The following is a 20924-nucleotide window of genomic DNA, read 5'->3' as shown; positions in this document are numbered from 1 at the left end:
GACGTTATGCGATTTGGACTTTGTGTGAACACCATATTATATACTTAGCAAACCTATATGGAGTACTGTAGTGTGCCTGTATTGACTAAATAGCCAAGAACTTACACTAAAACTCTATACTGTACACTATAATAAATACACATACATTATATTTTTTAATTTCATTTCAAACTTTTAATTTTTTTCACTTTTTAAGTTTTTATGTAAACATTTTCATAGCCTATATCACACACAATTTATCAAAGAGGATCAGAATAATCTGCATCACTGTTCTCAACTTCCTCAGTTGTCACTGCGATCCTGAAAAACAAAGAAAAAATTCTCAAAGCTGTTAAAGGATTGGTTTTACTGAAAACTCCAAGACTCATGAAAATGCGAGGGGTCCTATATTGGATAAGGAGAAATTGATAATGACATGGATTGAGGACCAAACACAAAAGAGAATTCCTCTCAGCATGTTGACGATCACTGCTAAGGCAAGGAACTTGTTCAAAATGCTTAAAGAGAAAGCGGGAGCAGACTACGATACCAAGTTTAGTGCTGGCTCTGGGTGATTCAAGTGCTTCAAGCAATGTTTTTTGCTGCATAATGTGATAGAGAGGAATGCTCATGCAGTGTTTGCTGCATATTGAGAAATTTATAAAGAAAAGAAAAACAACTACTTGGCAAAGTAGTCTCCCAATCTACATCGGGTCTCACTGATAGACAAGAGGCCACACCAGGAGTACTGAACACAGTATATGATACCAACAGACTTATAGGTGAAGTGTTGCCTCACCTGTAAGGACTGTTTGGGACCCTGAATGGAAGTGAGGGTGGAGGTGTAGGGGCAGGTGTTCCATTTGCAAAGATGTGCCAGAAGGGAGGTCAGTGGGGAGAGATGAATTAGCAAGGGAATCATATAGGAAGCAAACCCTGCGGAAAGCAGATTGTGTGGGGAGGGAAGGATGTGTTTGGTGGTAGGATCCATTTGGAAGTGGCAGACATTATGGAGAATTATGTGCTGGACGCGAAGGCTGGTGGGGTAGTAGGTGAGGACAGGAGGAACCCTATCCCTGGTAGGGTGGCAGGAGGATGGAGTAAGAGCAGGAATGTGTGAAATGGAAGAGATGGAGTTGACAACAGCATTGATGGTGGAGGAAGGGAAGCCCCTTTCTTTGAAAACGGAGGACATTTCCTTTGTTCTAGACTGAAAAGCCTCATTCTGAGAGCAGATGTGGTAGAGATGGAAGCAAGGACACTTTAATCACCAGTTCCAGGTTTGGCAGAACAGAAAATGTCTGTTGAGGAGCGACCAGTCAGCAGGAGGCTGTACGTAAAAAGAGCTACCTTTCAGTCAGGTCAGTGTTCAAGATTCAATAAGCAGAGCATCATGGCAGTTTTCTCTTGGTTGGACATTTGACATCAGGCAGTTCATAAAAAGAGCTAGCTTTCAATCAGACAGCGATCGAGACTTTAAAGGAAGAACTTTATGGCGGTTTCTCCTAGTTGAGGAGCATCCAATCAGCAAGAGGGATTCATTAGAAAGGGCCAATAAAAACTTAACAAGTGCAAGCATGGCAACCATTGCTGTGAGTGTACCAGTGTTCAGATTGGCTTTGCCTCATCAGGCTCTGGTGAGATCAAGTATCTTGTAAGTTACTCTCTTCCTGTTCTTATTTGATTCATCCCTCATCGGTTAGGGTATATCAGTTTATTGAGTCTAGCTCCAGGGCAGTTGGAGTGGGATTTAGGAAATCTGGGAGACTGCCAAGCTCCTGGATAAACACATCTGCACCAGGTGCACTGAGCTGCAGCTCCTGAGAGAAAGTATTAAGGAAATGGAGCTGCAGTGCGATGACCTTCAACTCATACGAGAGAGCAAGGAAGTAATAGACGGGAGCTACAGGTAACTGGGTGACTGTCGAGAGGAGGAGAGTACACCTGTGGCCATTCCCCTCAATAATAAGTATACACCAGGAGAGTCACGGTGACCAGGTCTCAGGTATTGAGTCTGGTTCTATAGCTCAGAAGAGCAGACAGGTAAAGAGGACTGCAGTGTTGATAGGAGATTCCTGAGTCAGTGGAACAGAAAAGAGGTTCTGAGGGCACAGTAGAGACACCCAGGGGGTATGTTGCCTCCCTGGTACCAGGATTAGGTCCATGGTATTCTCAAGGATGAGGGTGTGCAGCCTGAATTTTTGGTACATACTGGCACCAATGATATAAATAGACAGGGTGAAAAGGTCCTGAAGAGAGATTTTAGAGAGCTAGGTACAAAAGCTGAGAAACAGGACCTCCAGGGTATTAACCTCTGGATTGCTGCTTGTGCCCTGTGACAGTGAGGGTAAGAATAGGATGATTTAGCAAGTGAATACGTGGCCAAGGAACCGGTGCAGGGGGCAGGGATTCTCTCCTGGGGAAGGTACACCTGAAAAAAGGGTTACCTCTGAACCAGAGAGGGGCTAATATCCTAGCAGGCAGTTTGGCTAGAGTTGTTAGGAGGGTTTAAGATAATTCAACAGGGAGATAAGAACCAGAGTGATTGTGCTGAATATGAGGCAGCTGGTTTATAAACAAAGCCAATGTGTTTCATTAGCTGTTCATTGGGCAAAATTGCAGTCAACAAGATGAGTTGCAACATAAAATGCAGACAAAATCGAAGAAAGTGAATGCAAGACTAAAGGTGCTATATTTGAATGCATGTAGTATATGGGATAAGGTAAATGAACTTGCAGCACAGTTACAGATTGGCAGGAATAATGTTGTAAGCATCTTTGAATCATGGCTGAAAGATTATGATGAGTGTTCGATGGCTCAGGGCCTGTATTTACTCGCATTCAGAAAATGAAAGGTGACCTAATTTAAACTTATTGAGTGGTGAAAGGACTCGATAGAGTGGATGTGGAGCAGATGTTTCCTGTGGTGGGAGAGTCTAAGACCAGAGGACACAGCTTCAGAACAGAGGGGTGTTCTTTTAGAATGGAGATGAAGAGGAGTTTCTTTAGCTAGAGGGTGGTGAATCTGTGGAATTCTTTGCCACAGGCAGCTGTAGAGGCCAAGTCTCTCTGTATATTTAAGGCAGAGGATAATAGATACTTTATTGGTCAGAGCATGAAGTGATATTGGGAGAAGGCAGGAGATTGGGGTTGAGAGAAAAAATGGATCAGCCATGATGAAATGGTGGAGCAATCTCAATGTGCTAAATGGCCTAATTCTGATCTTGTATGTTGTGGTCTTGTACCCTAGACATAAAAGATTCTGCATATGCTGGAATTTTGAGCAGTACAAACAAAATTCTGGAGCAACTCTGAAGGTTAAGTAACAGAACAATCGATCTTTTGTGTGGAGACCAGTCATTAGAACTCATGATGAAGTCTTGATGTCATGATTAAAGTCCTGATGAAGATTCTTGGGCAGAGACTTTGTATTTATTTTTCTCCATAGGTGGTACCTGATCTGCTGAGTCCCCCAGCATTTTGTGTGTCTCTGCACATTCAAAATGCCCTTTTCTCATGCTATCTATCCATAACTGCCACTGTCATCCCATTCAGCCACACACACACTTATTTGCTTACTTACAATGTTCTAACGAGAAACATATCTCTTTAAACCATACATCTCCTTCAGCATTAATGCTATTGACTTAAATCAGAGCAATTTCAAGGGTAATTTTACAGATTTCAATGCATAACTGTAGCCTGCATAGTATTTGCAGTCTTGCAAATACTTCATAAATACAAATCCACTTATTTATATTTAATTATAGTTATAGCAGCAAGTGATTCACAAAAAGCATACAAAGCATTTCTTAGAGAAGTTAATGCCTATTCTTGTTCATTGCAGCTATTTAAGAAACATAAGCAGAAATATGACCACCTTAGCAAATGATTAAATGACAATTCTATATTTAAAGCAGTTAAAATCTGTATGTAGTTATTGGCCCCTTTCTAGACACAATATCTTTATACGGAAATTGAGATTGTGGAGACAGTTGCTTTTGCATTTTACACACCAGATTTAAATGTGATCAGGATCTGTTGGGAATTTTGGCGCAGATTGAGATCAAGAAGACAGTTGCTTCTGGGGTTGAAGCACCAGATTTCAAAAGCAGGCAGGGACTGTTGGGATTTACTCTGGCGATTAGAGATTGGCAAGTGTTTTTTTGAAGTTTAAGCAGAGCAGCTATTGTGAATGTAAGTAGAACAGAGTTGCAGTAGGGAACTGAAGCTTTGGCTCAATTAGTTTTAGTGAAAAAAGGTGCAAGATGGGTTGAGGATTGTCAGGTCTTTGTTTGTATATTAGTGTCTAGCTAGAGTAGTAAGAATGGATCCCAGATCAGTGGCGTGCTCCTCTCAAAAGATCTGAGAGAAATGGGAGACTTCCAGTCTCCCCGATTACTACATCAATGTAAGGTGCATACAACTGCAGCTCTTTACAGCTATATTAGGGAACTGGAGCTGCAGCTGGTTGACATTCAGCTCATAAAATCATGTGGAGGTGACAGATAAGAGCTATAGGGAGGTAGTCACACCTAAGTTGCAGGAGGCAGGTAGCTAAGAGTCTGTCACAAGGAAAGGGAATAGGTAGAAATGTTAAAGCTCTGAAATATAGGTAGAGGTGTCACAGAAATCAGAAACCAAAAAAAAATTTTGGAAATACCCAGCAAAATGGACAAAATCTCCCGAGAGAGGAAAAAAAAGCTTTGATAAGGTGAGAATGTGAGGTATCTGAAAATGCTGAATACAATATTGAATTTGGATGGTTCAATATTTACAAATGGAAAATAATATGTTTCTCAAGCTTATGTTGAGGCACATTAAAATGGTGCAGGGCATTGTAGATAGATAGATCAGAGTGGGAGTAAGGTGGACAACTAAAATGCCAAACGATTGGAAGCTGGGGGTTCACCCCTATAAAGTAATCTGAAGTGCTTCACAAAATGGTCACAAAGTATGCAGTTGGTTGACCCAGAACATTATGATCATTCATGAAATTTATTAGATTTGAAGTTTAAGTGAATTGTTGCTTCATCTTAAAGTCAGTTTAGGTGCTTGGATGTTGGGAAGGGTTAAATGTAAAAATATAGAAGCGTAAGGAAATAGAAGCAGGAGCACTCCATTCAAAATTGCATCTGTTCATGACCATTCGATACTTTATTTATATGGTTGTTCGTAAATTTTCTTATAAGCCAAGGAATCTTTGAAAGTGGTAGGACAGGTGGTAGCAAAGAATTTGGGTTCTTGAGGTTCACAAATATAAAGTCGGAGAAATTATGTGGAAACTTTATAAAATGCTGTCAGTCAATAAAAATTGGGAATAGGTGAAGGCAGTAAAGGTCTGAGAGTAGGTGCATAAAACATTTACTGGAATGTTCTAGGCTGGATTCCAGCTCCATGTTTAAGCTGGAGAAGCTAGGATTCTTTTCCCTGGAGCAATGTATACCAAGGATCAATTTGAAAAAGCTGTAAAATTTCACTTAGGTAGAATGAAGCTGTTCTCCTTAGTAGATGGTTCAGGAAATAGCTGCACATATTTTAAGCAATAAAAAAAAGATACTGGTGTTATGATGGTGAAGTATTTTTTTTTACATAATGAATAATAGGGTCCATAACTCATTCCTCAAAGATGGTTGAAAGCTAATTAAATTGGCACATTGTTTTAATTTTCATTCAAAGGATTTGGATATGCATTTGGACCTATGACACTAATTTTCTTTGATTCTGTGGATCAATCAACAGAAACCTTAAATTGCATTAAAAAGTCTACACTAATATTTTTGGTGACTGAACAAAATATATACAAATTACTAGGACTGCAGTTTGATGTATCACCTGCAGAAATTTAACAGAACTATTATTTTCCATATTGGATTATCAGTTAATGTCTTCCTCTCACATGTTTCTATGGTAGTTCTTCAGTTGTCTCCCAGAAGTTCCCCTTTAATTTATGACTTTGTGATGTAACCTTGAGAAAAAAAAGTGAAGTTTTCTGAATGTTCACATTGCAGGTGTGCTGGACTTATCTGCTCCATAAATGACTTAAGTTTGGTTTCTCCTGCCAAGGAATTTTAACACTGATTCTATTACCAAAAGAAAAATTCTAAGTATTCCTGTCTACTTAAAAATGACTTATCAAAATACTATTGTACAAATTGAAGAGTTTGGATTTTTCATAAGGTTACTTACAACAGAATGAGATAGTGACACCAAATCATTTTGTGTTTGGAGATTAAAAGATAGTCAGTGAAGTTTAACAGATGACAATTGGCTTAAAACTCCTGACCGTTGTTTACAATGAACAAATTATTATTTCTAATCATTCTCACCTCCCTTTAATCTTTAAAGACTAGACTGTTGTTGGGAAAATTGTTAAGTCTGAGAGTAAATTCCTTGAGCCCCCTAAAATTCATTTGCCTGGAGCCATGTCTGGAGAAATGATTTATCTGTAAACAATATGCGAGTAGAATATTATCTACTGGAATTTTTCCAAACTATTTCTGCTGATTTACCAGTTGAATTTATACTTTCTTTTCCCCAACAAACAAATATTTTGAATCCAGAGCTCTTTGCTTCCATAGTATCAAAAAAAAAATCAGAATACAGCATGAAAGGAGGCATTTGCCCCATTGAGTCAATGTACATCTTTCAATGAGAAATATAATTATGTTTCTGCTTTGAGTGTTTCTTCCACTTTCCTTTGAAGTGAATTAAAGGTGTTCATCACCCAGTGAGGCACAACACTTTCAAATCCTGACCAGTTGCACTGAAATTGTTCATCATGTCACAAACAAGAGAAAATCTGCAGATGCTGGAAATCTAAGCAACGCTCAAAATGTTGGAGGAACTCAGCAGTCCAGACCAGGCAGTGTCCTGATGAAGGATCTCGGTCAAAATGTCAACTGTACTCTTCTCCATAGATGCCGCATGACCTGCTGAGCTCCTGCAGCATATTTTCTATTTCCTCATGTCCCCTGTGATTTTTGCACTTTGTAGCCATTGCTATCAACCCTTCAGACATAATTTAGCCAAGAAACTGAATTCCACCCATTTATGCTATGCAACATATTTACCAAGATGATTTCTCATGACAAACGGGATGTCCATTACAAAATTAAAACTGAGATATGCTTCCATCAAGAAAACATTATGCTTTAATTCTCTTGAGGAAATGATAAATCCCAACATGTAGGTTCAGACTCATTGTCTCACAGGGTTGATAGGATTTTGGCCAGAAGGTGCCTTGAAGATATTGCCAAAGGTCAGGAAGATCATGAAAGAAAGTAAGGTGGGAAAGAATATGAGGTAGGGAGGAGGAATTCTGGGGCATTATGTGAGGAAACCATCTATAAACATGGAGCCACATTTAGTCACAAATTTCACAAACTGCCACAGGTTTATTCGAGTCTGATAAACTTTTCTTTTACTTTTGAACAATACTTTTTAAATTTTTTTTTGAGTTAACTTCTTTCTTGCCTCTCGAAGACTCAATTTACTTTAACATTTCAGTGAGACAGGTACAAAGTGCTAGAGGAACTCAGCAGGTCAGGCATTGTCTATGCAGGGAAATGGACAGAAAATGTTTCAGGTCAAGACCCTTCATCTGGACGGAGATGAATAAACTTTTTCAAAATGCTAGACTCTAGACTTTATCTCCAGTCCAGGCAAAAGGTATCAACTCGAAACATCAATTGTCAATTTCTCTCCATGGATGTTAACTGACCTACTGAACTTCACCAGGACTTTGTGTGCTACTCCAGATTTCAGTGAGTTATCTGCTGGCCAGTCAAACCCTGTTTTTGTGTCTTATTTCAGACAAGATAAAACTTAGACATTATTTCAAGTTGATTAGACATTGCAATCCAGCCCTAGTACTGAACTTTCTCCTTCCAGATGCTCTTCTGAGAAGTGAACTCATCTACTTCACTTTTCTCTTATTTCCATTATCCAAGAAAAAAATTCCTCCTAACTTTTCCCATACTTTAGCAGTTTTGTACAATTACAAAGAACATGTACTGTAAATAAACAAATGAATGAACTGGGAGCAGGAGGTCCTTTACCATTTAAAAACATTATGGATGAATTGGTTGCAACATGTCACAATCTCTTCATAACCTTTTTATTTGACAAATGCAGCAACAGATCTGTTCCTTTCACAATCTGTTCCTTTTTGGAAAATGGATGGTTGTTTCAATAATAGACCATAAATCCATAAGATATAGGAACAGACTTAGGGCATACAACCCATCAAACCAACTCATACCCATTCTCCTGTCTTCTCCCTGTAATGATTGACACCCCGATTGATCAAGAACCTATCAACCTTCTCTTTTAAATATACCTAATGTTTGGCCTCCACAGTCATCTGTGGCAATGAATTCCACAAACTGACCACCCTCTAGCTAAAGAAATTCCTCCTTATTTCTGTTCTAAATGGATGGCCTTCTATCTGAGGCTGTGGCCTGTAGCCCCAGACTTTCCCACTATAGGACACATACTCTCAACATCCACTCTATCTAGGGTTCTCAATATTCAAAAGGTTTCAGTGAGATCCCCCTCATTCTTCTAAACTACAGAGAGTACAGGCCTAGAGCCATCAAACATTCCTCATACATTAACCCTTTCATTCCCAGAATCAATCTCGTGAACCTCCTCTGGATCATCTCCAATGCCAGCACATCTCTTCTCAGATAAGGGACCAAAAACTGCTCACAATGCCTCAAATGCAGTCTGAATTAAGCCTTAAAGCCTCAGTATTACATCCTTCCTTTTATATTCTAATCTTCTTAAAATGAATGCTAACATTGCATTTGCCTTCTTTAACACTAACTCAACCTTCAAGTTAGCCTTTACAGATTCCTTCATGATGACTCCCAAGTTCCTTTTCACCTTTGAGTTTTGGATTTTCTCCCAATGCCGGTTAGAAAATTGTCTGTGCCTTTATTCCTTCTACCGAGGTGCATGACCATACACTTCCCTGCAGTATACTCCATCTTCCACTTCTTTGCCCATTCCCCAATCTGTTTAAGTCCTACTGCAAGCACCCTGCCTCCTTAGCACTATTTGCCCACTATCTTCGTATCGTCTGCAGACTTGATCACAAAGCCATCAATTCCTTCATCTAAATCATTGATATACAGGTAGTTCCAAAGTTATGAACATCCGACTTATGGACAACTCGTACTTATGAACCGAGGAAGGAGAATGTTGTCTGCCATTTTAAGTCAAATCGCAACGCCGTCCATTATTTTATGTTGTTGCCGTTGACACTGTTGAGTGTGTAACTTTGTATTTGGCTTAAATTTTTCTTAGCAAGATTCACCCCCACCTTTCCGGTCAGCTGGTGGTGCAGTAAGATGAGCGCCGGGCTCAAGAATGGAGGTTCCCAAGTTCGATCCAGTGACAGATCACTCCCATGCCGGGTTGATGTCGAGCTCGCAACTCAACCTCGTTTAAAAAACACTGCCACCTCCAATTTAAACTCCCAAGTGGAATATTGTGGAGGATCAAATACCCAAACCCAGCACAGCCCCCACTTGTCCCATTTAACCTGTCTCAGTGCAGTGGACTTTAGGACCCGGGGAATTCAGTGCAGTGGTCCTTAGGACCCAATGGACCTCGGTAGTCAGCGGAAGTCAGGACCTGCCACCCTCAGTGTTTCTGTTCTGTTGATGGAAAGTGATCGCAATTGAAACCAAAGTGGAAATAATAAAGCAATTGGAAAGAGGTGAAATACCATTGGTCACTGGAAAAGCATTAAGCTACAGTCGGTCAACGATGGGAACAATTTTAAAGAATAAAGTGAGAATAATGGAGCATGTGAAAGGCCCTGCCCCGATGAAAGCTACATTACTAAGCAACGCAGTGGTTCAATTATTGGAATACATACGTTTCTGAAGTGTTTTATATGCATAGTATAATATATACTTTAAATTTCTAAGGCAAACATTTGACCAACTGACACTGAATAATACTGGATGTACTTGTTCCAACTTACATACAAATCCGACTTAAAGACAGACTGAGGAACGGAACTCGTTCGTAATCCGGGGACTGCCTGTATAACAGAAAAAGAAGCAGTTCTGAGATTCTGGGAGGCATAGATAGGGTGGATAGTCAGTACCTGTTTCCCAGGGCACCAATACCAAACACCAGAGGGCATATGTACAAAATTAAGGGAGAGAAGTTTAGGGGAGACATCAGGGGTAAGTTTTTTTTTATTAACAGAGGGTTGTGAGTGCCTGGAATGACTTGCCAGGGATGGTGGTGGAGGCTAAAACATTAGGGGTATTTCAGAGCCTCTTGGACAGGCACATGGATGAAAGAAAAATGGAAGGTTATGGGGTAGTGTGGGTTTAGTACTTTTTAAAAAAAGGATTATATGGGTCAGCACAACATGGAGGGCTGAAGGGCCTGTACTGTGCTGTAGTGTTCCATGGTTCTATCTCTGACCCCTGCAGAACAACATCTGGCTCTGACAGCCAAACCCACTCTTTGCCTCCTGCCAGTCAGCCAATCTTCTATCCATGCTAGCATCTTTTCTGTAATACCATGGGTTCTTATCTTGTTAAGCTGCCTCATGTGCAGTAATTTGTCCAAGGCCTTCTGAAAATTCAAGTAAGCAACACCCACTGATTCTCCTTTGTCTATCCTGCCTGTTATTTCCTCAAAGAATTCCAACAGATTTGTAAGGCAAGATTTCCCCTTAAGGACTTGAATCTATATTATCATGTGCTCCAAGTACTTTGAAACATCATTCTTAATAATGGACTCCAACATCCTCCCAACTAAAGACTAAAGTTTAGTTGGGACTAACTAACTGGCCTATAATTTCCTTTCTTCTGCCTGCCTCCCTTCTTAAAGAGTGACATTTGCAAATTTTCAGTCCTTCAGAACAATTCCAGATTCTAGTGATACTTGGAAGATCTCCAAAATACTTCTACAATCTCTTCAGCTACCTTCTTCAGAACCCTGAGTGTAGTCCACCTGGTGCATGCAAATTACTAATTTTCTGACATTTCAGCTTCCCAAGCACCTTCACCTTAGCAATAGCAAGTATACTCACTTCTGCCCTTTGTTACCCTCAAACTTCTGGCATAATGCTGGTATCTTTCATAAAGAGTGCCATAAAACACTTAATTTTGTCTGGCATTTCCTTGTCCCCATTACTACCACTTCAACGTTATTTTCCAACAGTCTGATATTCTCTCACCTCTTTTCCACCTTGTATCTAATCAGACTTTCTTATATCCTTTATTGGCCAACTTAACTTCATATTTCATCATTACTCTCATTATGTCTTTTTTAGTTGCCTTCCGTTGGTTTTAAAAGCTTCCCCATCTTTTAATTTCCCACTTAATTTTGTTATATTATATGCCCTCTCATTTGCTTTAATGCTGTATTTAATTTCACACTTGGCAGCCACATTGAGTCATCTTCCCTTTAGAATATTTCTTTTTCTTTGGCTGCATCTATCCCGCACCTTCTGAATTGCTTTCAGAAACTCCAGTTATTGATATTGTCATCATTCCTGCTAGTGTACCCTTCCAGTGAACTTTAGCCAGCTTATGCTTCTGCAATTCCCTTTACTTTACTGTTATACTGATACATCTGACTAGCTTCTCCCTTTGACTACAGGGTGAATTCTATCATATTATGATCACTACCTTCAAAGAGTTCATAGAAACATAGAAAATAGGTGCAGGAGTAGGCCATTTGGGCCTTCGAGCCTGCACCACCATTCAGTATGATCATGGCTGATCATCCAACTCAAAACCCTGTACCTGCTTTCTCTCCATACCCCCGATCCCTTTAGCCACAAGGGCCATATCTAACTTCCTCTTAAATATAGCCAATGAACTGGCCTCAACTGTTTCCTGTGGCAGAGAATTCCACCGAATCATCACTCTCTTGTGAAGAAGTTTTTCCTCATCTCGGTCCTAAAAGGCTTCCCCTTTATCCTTAAACTGTGACCCCTCATTCTGGACTTCCCCAACATCAGAAACAATTTTCCTGCATCGAGCCTGTCCAATCCCTTTAGAATTTTATACGTTTCAATAAGATCCCCCCTCAATCTTCTAAATTCCAGTGAGTATAAGCCAGTCAATCCAGTCTTTCTTCATATGAAAGTCCTGCCATCCCAGGAATCAATCTGGTGAACCTTCTCTATTGGTGAATATTCTATGGCAAGAATGTCTTTCCTCAGATTAGGGGACCAAAACTGCACACAATACTCTAGGTGCGGTCTCACCAAGGCCTTGTACAACTGCAGTAGAACCTCCCTGCTCCTGTACTCAAATCCTTTTGCTATGAATGCTAACATACCATTTGCCTTTTTCACCGCCTGCTGTACCTGCATGCCCACCTTCAATGACTGGTGTACAATGACACCCAGGTCTCGTTGCATCTCCCCTTTTCCTAATAGGCCACTGTTCAGATAATGATCTGTTTTCCTGTTCTTGCATCCAAATTGGATAACCTCACATTTATCCACATTAAATTGCATCTGCCATGAATTTGCCCACTCACCTAACCTATCCAAGTCACCCTGCATCATCTTAGCATCCTCCTCACAGCTAACACTGCCGCCCAGCTTCGTGTCATCCACAAACTTGGAGATGCTGCATTTAATTCCCTCGTCTAAATCATTAATATATATTGTAAACAACTGGGGTCCCAGCACTGAGCCTTGCGGTACCCCATTAGTCACTGCCTGCCATTCTGAAAAGGTCCCATTTACTCCCACTCTTTGCTTCCTGTCTGCCAACCAATTCTCTATCCACATCAATACCATACCCCCAATACCGAGTGCTTCAAGTTTGCATACTAATCTCCTGTGTGGGACCTTGTCAAAAGCCTTTTGAAAATCTAAATATACCACATCCACTGGCTCTCCCCTATCCACTCTACTAGTTACATCTTCAAAAATTCTATAAGATTCGTCAGACATGATTTTCCTTTCACAAATCCATGCGGACTTTGTCCGATGATTTCACCCCTTTCCAAATGTGCTGTTATCACATCTTTGATAACCGACTCTAGCATTTTCCCCACCACTAATGTCAGACTAACCGGTCTATAATTCCCCGGTTTCTCTCTCCCTCCTTTTTTAAAAAGTGGGGTTACATTAGCCACCCTCCAATCCTCAGGAACTAATCCAGAATCTAAGGAGTTTAGAAAAATTATCACTAATGCATCCACTATTTCTTGGGCTACTTCCTTAAGTACTCTGGGATGCAGACCATCTGGCCCTGGGGATTTATCTGCCTTTAATCCCTTCAATTTACCTAACACCACTTCCCTATTAACATGTATTTCCCTCAGTTCCCCCATCTCACTAGACCCTCGGTCCCTTACTATTTCCGGAAGATTATTTATGTTCTCCTTAGTGAAGGCAGAACCAAAGTAGTTATTCAATTGGTCTGCCATGTCTTTGTTCCCTATGATCAATTCACCTGTTTCTGACTGTAAAGGACCTACACTGGTCTTGACCAATCTTGTTCTTTTCACGTATCTATAAAAGCTTTTATAGTCAGTTTTTATGTTCCCTGCCAGCTTTCTCTCAAACTTTTTTCCCCTTTCCCAATTAAGCCCTTTGTCCTCCTCTGCTGGTCTCGAATTTCTCCCAGTCCTCAGGTGTGCCACTTTTTTTGCTAATTTATATGTTTCTTCTTCGGACTTGATACTATCCCCAATTTCCCTTGTCAGCCATGGGTGCACTACCTTCCCTGGTTTATTCTTTTGCCAAACTGGGATGAACAATTGTTGTAGTTTATCCATGCGATCTTTAAATGCTTGCCATTGCATATCCACCATCAACCCTTTCAGTATCATTTGCCAGTCTATCTTAGCTAATTCACGTCTCATACCTTCAAAGTTACCCTTCTTTAAGTTCAGAACCTTTGTTTCTGAATTAACTATGTCACTCTCCATCTTAATGAAGAATTCCACCATATTATGGTCACTCTTACCCAAGGGGCCTCGCACGACAAGATTGCTAACTAACCCTTCCTCATTGCTCAATACCCAATCTAGAATGGCCTGCTCTCTAGTTGGTTCAGAAAACCATCCCGCATACATTCCAAGAAATCCTCTTCCTCAGCACCCTTACCAATTTGGTTCACCCAATCTATATGTAGATTGAAGTCACCCATTATAACTACTGTTCCTTTATTGCACACATTTCTAATTTCCTGTTTAATGCCATCCCCAACCTCACTACTACTGTTAGGTGGCCTGTACACACTCCCACCAGCATTTTCTGCCCCTTGGTGTTATGCAGCTCTACCCATATCGATTCCACATCCTCCAGGCTAATGTCCTTCCTTTCTATTGCATTAATCTCCTCTAACCAGCAATGCTACCCCACCTTTTCTTTCCTGTCTATCCCTCCTGAATATTGAATATCCCTGGATGTTGAGCTCCCATCCTTGGTCACCCTGGAGCCATGTCTCTGTGATCCCAACAATCATATTCATTAACTATCTGCACATTCAATTCATCCACCTCGTTACAAATGCTCCTCGCATTGACACATAAAGCCTTCAGGCTTGTTTTTACAACACTTAGCCCTTATACAATTATGTTGAAAAGTGGCTCTTTTTGCCCTGGATTTGCCTGCCTGCCAGTTTTACTTTTCACCTTACTACTTTTTGCTTCTACCCTCATTTTACACCCGTCTCTCTGCACTTGTTCCCAACCCCCGCCACATTAGTTTAAAGCCTCCTGAACAGCAGTAGCAAACACTCCCCCTAGGACATTGGTTCCAGTCCAGCCCAGGTGCAGACCGTCCTGTTTATACTGGTCCCACCTCCCCCAGAACTGGTTCCAATGCCCCAAAAATTTGAATCCCTCCCCTTTGCACCATTTTTCAAGCCACATTCAACTGAAATATCCTCCTATTTCTACTCTGACTAGCACATGGCACTGGTAGTAATCCAGAGATTATTACCTTTGTGGTCCTACTTTTTAAGTTTATCTCCTAACTCCCCAAATTCACCTTGTAGGACCTCATCCCGTTTTTTACCTATATCGTTGGTACCCATGTGCACCACGACCACTGGCTGTTCACCCTCCCATTCCAGAATGTCCTGCAGCCGCTCAGAGACATCCTTGACCCTTGCACCAGGGAGGCAACATACCATCCTGGAGTCTCGCTTGCAGCCGCAGAAACGCCTATCTGTTCCCCTTACAATCAAATCCCCTATCACTAAAGCTCTCCCACTCCTTTTCCTTCCCTCCTGTGCCGCAGAGCCACCCATGGTGCAATGAACTCGGCTGCTGCTGCCTTCCCCTGATGAGATCTCCCCCAACAGTATCCAAAACAGTACATCTGTTTAGGAGGGAGATGACCTCAGGGGACTCCTGCACTACCTGACTACTGCTACGCTGTCTAGTGGCCACCCCTTCCCTTTCTGCCTGTGTAGCCTTTACCTGCGATGTGACCAACTCACTGAACGTGCTATTCACGACTTTCTCAGCATCGCGGATGCTCCAGTATGAATCCAATCACAGCTCCAGACACTCAATGCGGTTTGCCAGAAGCTGCAGTTGGACTCACTTCCTGCACACATAGTCGTCAGGGACACTGGAAGTATCCCTGCTTTCCCACATGCCGCAGGATGAACAAACCATGGGGCCAATCTCAGCTGCCATAACCTACCCAATACTTGCTTCAACTTTTGAAACTTTCTCCTTTGAAAGGAACTTACCCTGCCTTACCTCACTTGTAGTGAAGCTCGTCCTCAGCCTCTTCTCGTCGAAGCCTGTGGTGAACTACATATACCTATCTGGACACGCCCCCTGCTGACTGCTCCTGTGGCCCCTCCCACTGACCCTGGTATAAAGGCGATTGAGGCCTGAGCCCGGCTCTCAGTCCCCAGGATGTAGTATGGTGGTCAACTACTGCTTGTTCTTTCTTCCAGTCAATAAAAGCCGATATCTCGCCTTCACGTCTCAGAGAGAGTTATTAATGGTGCACCAAAGCCTCTCAAGTCAAAGCCTCAAATCTCCACTCACTCACTGGCCGCTCTGCTTGAGGTAACCCTCTATTTATTTGTTTGAGCTTTTCAAACTGCTTTGTCACCTGACCTCGATTGCCCAATCAGCTGCTTTCTGCTGAGTCTGAGCCATTCAAATCTTGATTGACTTGATTGCACAGTCAAAACTTGCAGAATCTCTTGAGTCAATTGCCTTAAGCTCCCTGATTAAATCTGGTTCATTATACAACCCCCAATCCAGAACCACCTTTTCCCCTCACAGAACACACACAAGGGTCCAGATGAAGGGTCTCAGCCCAAAATGTCGACAGCACTTCTCCCTATAGATGCTGCCTGGCCTGCTGTGTTCCACCAGCATTTTGTGTGTTGTTTGAATTTCCAGCATCTGCAGATTTCCTTGTGTTTGCTTTTCCCTCATGGGCTCACCATAACTACTCTAAAAAACAATCTCAGGCATTCTACAAATTCCTACTCTTGAGATCCAGCACCAGCATATTGAAATCCCCATGACTATTGTAACATTATCCTTTTTACAGGTCTATCTTTTTGTAATTGGTGCCCCAAATCCTGGTTACTATTTGGAGGCCTGTATACAGCTTCCAACAGGTTATTTTTTACACTTACATTTTCTTAATTCTACCAACAATCCTATATCACCTTTTTCTAAAAATTCTATTTTAACCAACTAAGACACCCCACCCCTTCGTCTACCTGTCTGTTATTTTGATACAATATGTTTCCTTGATTTTTAAGTTCCCAACTCAGATCTTCTTTCAGCCAAGACTCAGTAATGCCTATAACATCATAGCTACCTCCCTCAAGCTGTACAGCAGTATCATCCATGTCATTACTTACATATACTATGTGCATTGGTGTCAAAATGGCTGTTGTGATTTGTCTAGTCTGGTAGTGCTTGTTGCTCTCTTTCAGCTTCCACTGCTTGCAAAAAGGAGAGCTGAATGTGCAAGTCCCTCCCTGCTAGTACATAGCCTCTCCAACAGCAAGCCTCAGGTAGTGCCTCCTCACTGGAGAGGCACAGAAACTGAACTCCTTTCAGACAGACTGAATGACAGGAGATCTGGCCCCTGCACATGTAGCACACAGGCCAACCAGTGTGTGGACACCTGGTGCTCATGAACCAGATCTCCAGCTATGTGCAAATAGTCTCACTGTGAGCAACCTCAAGAGAGATGAAGGTTATGGGAATAAACCCAGACAGAAAATCCAGTATGGAGCCCCTATGGCAGCTGAACATCATTGAACATTTCTGGCAGCTCCTGCAGCCAAGCTGGTACCAAACATATTGCTTCATAAGCTTTCCTTTGGGCCACACTGTTGAGGACAAAAGGGGACCTTGGCAACTTAGGATCTCCTTACCTTCCACCCAGGCTTGTAATGATGACAATGATCACCCATTGTTCTTTGAGACTGATGGGTGCCAACCACAAACCACTATGCTTATTCAAATCTAACACCTGAAGTCCTGAATTAATTACCCTTCTCAATTTTATTAAAATACATGTTACACTTCAACTCATTCCACCAACTACAATTTTGATCAATCATCCATCCACCTGTCCCTCATCACAGTCTCACTATACACTGCATCAACTTGTATACCAACTGTCCCATCCTCAACCTTATCACTTTGCTTACTATCTCCCTGCCAAATTAGTTTAAACCCTCCCCAATAGCTCTAGCATACCTATATGGTGGGATGTTGGTCCACTTTAGATTCAGGGGTAATTGTCTCTTTTGTACAGGTTATGCCTTCCCCAGAAGAGATCCCAACAATCCAGAAATCCAAAACTCTGTCTCCTGCATCAATTCCTCAGCCATGCATTCAGTAGGGAAAGAATCCATTACCTTGTCAGGATGCTGGAGCAGGGATCCAATCACAGACCCAGTACTGTGCACACAGTGATATTAACTGAGTAACAAATCCAAAGATGCAAACAAAGTCAGAGTTCAGGCAAAGATCAAAAAATTCCAGAGAAATCCAGAAACAGGAAACCAGCAGGACACAGACAGGAAAATTCACTAGCACAATCTGGCAACAAGTAGGTGAAATCACAGGACTGAACTACACTGAGCAATAAAGAGAGGTAGATGATAGGTGGAGCACAATGAGACACAGGTGGCAGCAAAACAGATAATAATGAGAAGCAGGTGAGAGACGGAGTACTCAGTAATACAGGGGCCGGAGCAGAGCAGGAGCGGGGACAGGAGCACATGGCAATACAAAACCACAGACTGACAGCTAGGGGGAAACACACAAAAAGACAGAGTTCAACTGGAGGTACTGACATACCTGTTTCTAGGGCAACTTGTAATATGATTAATAATTCTAAGCAGGTGTGACATGATTGATATAGAGTCATGGATTCATGGAGCAATGCAGCATGGTTACACATCCTTTGGCCCAAATAGTCTAAGCTGACAAAGCTGTCCACCCAGCTAATTCCAATTTCCTGTGTTCAGCCAATATCCCTCTAAACTCTAAACTCAACAGCAAAGCAAAGAGCAAATGTGGAGGTAGTCACATTGCAAAGACATGTCCTATTTACGGAAAGTCCTGCAATAAACGTGGGAAGAAGAATCAGTTTGCAAAGTGCTGCAAAGCTGGGGCACACGTTGAGGAGGAAATAAAATTATTCTTTGTGGATTATCTACAGGGTACTGGTGCTGATAAAACAGAATGGATTGTTCAAGTGACTGGGAATGAGACCGTAATTCAATTCAAGCTTGATACTAGAGACCTGGTGAATCTGTTATCCATGGATGATTACAAGGCTCTCACATTAATATACTGGACAGAACGTTCCAATAAAAGGAGGCTGTATAGTGACCATCAAGCACAAGGGGAAGTACCTAGAGTCACAGCTACTGATTGTTGATAGGTCTGCGTGGATGTGAAAAGCTCAAACTAGTGAAAAGAGTTCTCCTTCAGGCTCAGACCATTAGATCATAAGATATAGGAGCAGAAGTAGGCCAGTTGGCCCATCAAGTCTGCTCTGCCATTCAGTCATGGGCTGATCCAATTCTTCCAGTTATCCCCACTCCTCTGCTTTCACCCCATGCCCTTTAACGCCCTGGCTAATCAAGAGTCTATCTATCTCTGCCTTAAATGCACCCAATGACTTGGCCTCCACAGCTGCTCGTGGTAACAAATTCCACAGATTTACCATCCTCTGACTAAAGTAATTTCTCCGCATCTCAGTTCTAAAAGGACGTCCTTCAATCCTGAAATCATGCCCTCTTGTCCTAGAGTCCCCTACCATGGGGAATAACTTTGTCATATCTAATCTGTTCAGGCCTTTTAACATTTGGAATGTTTCTATTAGATCCTCCCTCATTCTCCAGGGGATAAAGCCCAAGAGCTGCCAGATGTTCCTCATACAGTAACCCTTTTGTTCCTGGAATCATTCTCATGAATCTTCTCTGAACCCTCTCCAATGTCAGTATATCTTTTCTAAAATAAGGAGCTCAAAACTGCACACAATACTCCAAGTGTGGTCTCACAAAGTGCCTGATAGAGCCTTAACATCACATCCCTGCGCTTATATTCTATACCTCGAGAAATGAACGCCAACATTGCATTTGGCTTCTTCACAACAGACTCAACCTGGAGATTAACCTTTAAGGTATTCTGCACAAGGACTCCCAGTCCCTTTGCATCTCTGCATTTTGAATTCTCTCTTCATCTAAATAACAGTTTGCCCGTTTATTTCTTCCACCAAAGTGCATGACCGTACACTTTCCAACATTGTATTTCATTTGCCACTTCTCTACCCATTCCCCTAAACTATCTAAGTCTCTCTGCAGACTTTCTGTTTCCTCAAAACTACCTGTTCCTCCATCTATCTTTGTATCATCAGCAATAAACTAGTCACAAATCCATAAATACCATAGTTCAAATCATTGACATACATCATAAAAAGCAGCGGTCCCAAAACTGACCCTTGTGGAACTCCACTGGTAACTGGCAGCCAGCCAGAATAGGATCCCTTTATTCCCACTCTCTGTTTTCTGCTGACCAGCCAATGCTCCACCCACGCTAGTAACTCCCCTGTAATTCCATGGGCACTTATCTTGCTAAGCAGCCTCATGTGCGGCACCTTGTCAAAGGCCTTCTGAAAATCCAAGTACACCACGTCTACTATATCTCCTTTGTCTACCCTGCTTATAATTTCCTCAAAAAATTGCAGTAGGTTTGTCAGGCAGGATTTTCCTTTCAGGAAATCATGCTGGCTTTGGCCTATCTTATCATGTGCCTCCAGGTACTCTGAAATCTCATTCCTAACAATCAATTCCAACAAGTTCCAAGCCACTGATGTCAGGCTAACAGGTCTATAGTTTCCTTTCTGCGGCCTCCCACACTTCTTGAATAGCAGAGTAACATTTGCAATTTTCCAGTCAACTGGTAAATGCCAGAATCGATTCTTGAAAGGTCATTGTTAATGCCTCCACACTCTCTCCAGCTGCTTCTTTCACAACCTGAGGGTGCATTCCATCAGGTCCATGTGACTTATCCACCCTCAGACCATTAAATTCCCTGAGCACATTCTCAAGCGTAATTTTCAATGCACATACTTCACTTCCCTGACACTATTGAATGTCTGGTATACCGCAGATGTCTTCCACCATGAAGACTGATACAAAATACGCATTCAGTTCCTCTGTCATCTCTGCATCTCTCATTACAATATCTTCAGCACCATTTCGTATTGGTCCTATATCTACCCTTGACTCTCTTTTACCCTTTATATACTTTAAAAAGCTTTTAATATCATCTTTGATATTAGTTGTCAGCTTTCCCTCATAATTCATCTTTTCCTTCTGAATGACCTTCTTAGTTTCCTTCTGCAAGTTTTTAAAAGCTCCCCAATTCTCTATCTTCCCATTAGCTCTTGCTTCCTTGTATACCCTCTTGGTTTTAATTTGGCTC

At 41.6% G+C, this 20924-nt stretch overlaps 1 long non-coding RNA gene across 1 annotated transcript; it reads right to left on the bottom strand.

Annotated features, from left to right (window-relative positions):
* Window positions 1–217: 217 nt before the first annotated feature.
* Window positions 218–18017, bottom strand: LOC140731453 (uncharacterized). Its single transcript, XR_012099836.1, has 3 exons — window positions 17843–18017; window positions 9976–10035; window positions 218–300 (listed from the first exon to the last, which is right to left on the bottom strand). It is a non-coding gene; the product is annotated as an uncharacterized lncRNA (long non-coding RNA).
* Between the last annotated feature and the right edge of the window lie 2907 nt (window positions 18018–20924).

This window comes from Hemitrygon akajei, chromosome 8 (assembly GCF_048418815.1).
Source record: "Hemitrygon akajei chromosome 8, sHemAka1.3, whole genome shotgun sequence".
Taxonomy (NCBI): Eukaryota; Metazoa; Chordata; class Chondrichthyes; order Myliobatiformes; family Dasyatidae; genus Hemitrygon; species Hemitrygon akajei.
Note: the sequence above shows the minus strand (reverse complement) of the source record. Positions and strands in the feature narration are given on the sequence as shown.